Source organism: Rattus norvegicus, chromosome 18 (assembly GCF_036323735.1).
Source record: "Rattus norvegicus strain BN/NHsdMcwi chromosome 18, GRCr8, whole genome shotgun sequence".
NCBI lineage: Eukaryota > Metazoa > Chordata > Mammalia > Rodentia > Muridae > Rattus > Rattus norvegicus.
The window spans coordinates 1,239,459-1,243,176 of record NC_086036.1 but is presented as its reverse complement, the minus strand read 5'-3'; the positions used below and the strand labels follow the sequence as shown (position 1 = coordinate 1,243,176).

Below are 3,718 nucleotides of genomic sequence, written 5' to 3'. Positions count from 1 at the left end.
GTTTCCAAAGGAGAAAAGCAATCATCTATATAACCTAGCCACAAACCCTGAAACCTATTAACAGTGATCTACCTGAATGATATATGGACATAAAAGTGGCATGAGTGTTATGGGAGGAACCAATCACTTTTGGGTTGGTTTTAAGGCCTGCTCCATGAGATGACATCCACACCTGACACTGTTAAAGTGGCTAAGAACCTGAGACTAGACAGATTGTGGGCCTAGTGGAAAACCTACTAATACTGTTCTGCTAAAGAAACACAGCAATAAAATGACTCCTAATGACATACTGCTAAATCCATAGATCAGTACTTCACTCAACCTTATCAACGAATCTTCTTGCAATACATGTGAATTAACAAAGAGACCCAGAAATGGACAGTGTACAGAGAGTGAGAGACTTTGAAGCACTCATTCCTAAATGGAATGTCTTCTTCAAACACCTCCTCAGGGCTTGTGTCAGTGCGGAAGAGGATGCAGAGAGACTGTAAGAGTCATAAGCGATGTATGACTCCAAGGAAGATGTGAACACAGAAGAACCCCATGAGACTGTGACAGCAGGCACAAGACTACCACAGGTTCAAACCAGACAAACTTCAGCACCAAGGAAGGGAAGTGAACACAAAGCCCCATCCTAACCAAGAAGCTATTTGCAGTTGATGCCTGCTGAGAAGTTGAAAACTAGTGTTCTACAATGGAATTTCACTGTGTGTATCAACAACATTTCAGGGCAAGATCCCATTATCAGGAGTAGGTGGACAGCATAGGATCTCATGTTTGCTTGCTTGTTTGTGGACTTTTCATTTTGTTTTATTTTAGTATTTTTATGTTTGATTTGGGTGGATATAGACATTACTCAGTGGTTTAGAGCACTGGCTACTCTTGCAGATGTTCAGTTTCAGTTCCCAGCTCACAACTGCTTGTAACTCCAGATTCAGGAGAACTTATGCTCTCTTCTTAGGCATACATGTGGTATACATATGGACAAGTAGGCACACATACACCACACAGAAATTATTTAAAAAAAAAGGAAAAGTAGAACCCTAGGATGCATCAGAATTTCCACAATCACATGATAGTATTTGAATGGACAATGAGAAACATTTTTTTTTGTTTGTTTGTTCGGGTTTTTTTGAGACAGGGTTCTTATGTGTGAGTCTGGCTGTCCTGGAATTCACCCTGTAGGTTTGTAGATCAGGCTGGTCTTGCCCTCAAAGCCTCTGCCTCTCTCTGCTGGAATTAAAGGCATAAGTCTTTTTTGTTGTTGTTGGTTTTGTTGTTTGTTTTTTGAGACAGGGTTTCTCTGCTTAGCCATGGCTGTCCTATCACTCACTCTGTAGACCAGACCTGCCTCTGCTTTCCAAGTGCTGGAATTAAAGGCATGCACCAAAATGCCCATCAAAAAACATATTTTAATGAGAAAGCCACAGATGAAAAGTAGAAGTATGGAGAAAAAGCATTTTGTGGATAAGCAGTTTTTTGTGGTTTGTTTTTAAAAAATATATTAAACTGTCGTTCAATCGTTTAGCTTGCCTCTTCCTCTGGAATGGTGTTTTCTTTGAAGTAACTTGTTCTTACTACTACAGGTCATCATTGGCATGGAAATATCTTCCTGGAAGTATGTTCAGTAATGCTGAAAAAAATAAGCAAGCACGGAAGCGTTCTGAGCTGCCACGTCTGAGGCTGTGAGTCGCCACTGCTGCAGTTATGGTGTCAGTAATTAACACTGTGGATACCTCTCATGAGGACATGATTCATGATGCACAGATGGACTATTATGGCACCCGCCTAGCAACCTGCTCCTCAGAAAGGTCTGTCAAAATTTTTGATGTGCGAAATGGAGGGCAGATCCTCATCGCAGACCTCGGAGGTCATGAGGGGCCAGTGTGTCAGGTGGCCTGGGCTCACCCCATGTATGGCAATATCCTGTCTTCCTGTTCCTATGACCAGAAAGTCATTATCTGGAAGGAGGAAAACGGTACTTGGGGAAAGACCCATGAGCACTCAGGACATGACTCCTCAGTGAACTCTGTTTGCTGGGCCCCTCATGACTATGGCCTGATCCTGGCCTGTGGGAGTTCAGATGGTGCCATCTCGATGCTGACTTATACAGGGGAAGGCCAGTGGGAAGTGAAGAAGATTAACAATGCTCACACGATTGGCTGTAATAGTGTCAGTTGGGCTCCAGCTGTTGTGCCTGGAAGCCTTATAGACCAACCATCGGGACAGAAACCCAATTAAATCAAGAAGTTTGCATCAGGTGGCTGTGTCAACCTCATCAAGTTGTGGAGGGAAGAGGAGGATGGCCAGTGGAAGGAGGAGCAAAAGCTAGAGGCACACAGTGACTGGGTTCTAGATGTTGCCTGGGGCCCCTCCATTGGCTTGCCCACCAGCACCATTGCCAGTTGCTCTCAGGATGGTCAAGTGTTTATTTGGACTTGTGATGATGCCTCAGGCAATATGTGGTCACCTAAACTCCTACACAAGTTCAATGTGGCACATGAACTGGTCCATCACAGCAAATATCCTGGCTGTGTCAGGTGGAGACAATAAGGTGACCCTGTGGAAAGAGACGGTGGATGGACAGTGGGTGTGCATCAGTGATGTCAACAAGGGCCAGGGTTCTGTGTCAGCCTCCATCACAGAGGGCCAACAGAATGAGCAATGACAACACAGGCAGCCTGGTCTTCCTGTTACCTATTCTGGAACAACCTCCAAACAACTGGGAAGAGTCATCCCATTGCTACCAAGGAGTGCTCACACATGCAGCAGTGGGTGTTCACCTGCCTTACTGGGATTCCATGTGTTCAGTAATTTAATGTCCATCTGAAAGTATTCATGTAAGGAACAAATGACTATTATTTTTAAATATTTTTGGCCATTTTTAACTATCTTTTGGTTCAGGCTGTTTCCAAGCTAATAAAAATCATATTGCATAGAAAAAAAATAAGCAAGCACAACACACACACACACACACACACACACACACACACACACACACACACACACACAAGTTTGTATTTCAAGATATTCCTATGTAGTGTGGATTCTGTCCTAATTTCTCTCTCCCTCCCTCCCTGTCTCCCTCTCTCCCTCCCTCCCTCCTTCCTTCCTTTTCCTTCCTTCCTACCGACCTTTTTGGCTTGTTGAGATAGGATTTCTCTGTAGTTCTGGTTGTCCTAGAACTTGTCCTGATCTCAAACTCAGAGATAGACCTGCCTCTTCCTCCTTCTTCTGGGATTAAAGGTGTGCACCACCACCACCAAGCCTACAAATCTTAAATCTGTTTTTAAAAGATGTATTTATTTATTATATTTAAGTACATTGTAGCTTTCTTCAGACACACCAGAAGAGGACATGAGAGCTCATTACAGATGACTGTGAGCTACCATGTGGTTTCTGGGATTTGAACTCAGGACCTTTGGAAGAGCAGTCAGTGCTCTTAATCGCGGAGTCATATCTCCAGCCCTTGCAAATCTTAACTACCTCAGTAAATACAATTTTATTTTATATTTTAAAATTTTAAATGTTTATTTAATTGAATGTGTGTACCTGAGTGTATATATGTATAGATATGTGCACGAATGAGTTTACGGAAGTCAAAAGAGGCCTAGGATTCCCTGGGACTGGAGTTAAAGTGTATTGTGAGCTATCATGTGGATGCTAGAAACTGAACTCCAGTTCTCTACAAGAGCAATAAATACTCTTAACCTCTGAG

General features: G+C 43.0%; 1 pseudogene; it reads left to right on the top strand.

Moving 5' to 3' along the window:
• Positions 1 to 1,655: 1,655 nt before the first annotated feature.
• On the top strand, positions 1,656 to 2,947 carry Sec13-ps2 (SEC13 homolog, nuclear pore and COPII coat complex component, pseudogene 2; annotated as a pseudogene).
• The last annotated feature ends 771 nt before the right edge of the window (positions 2,948 to 3,718 follow it).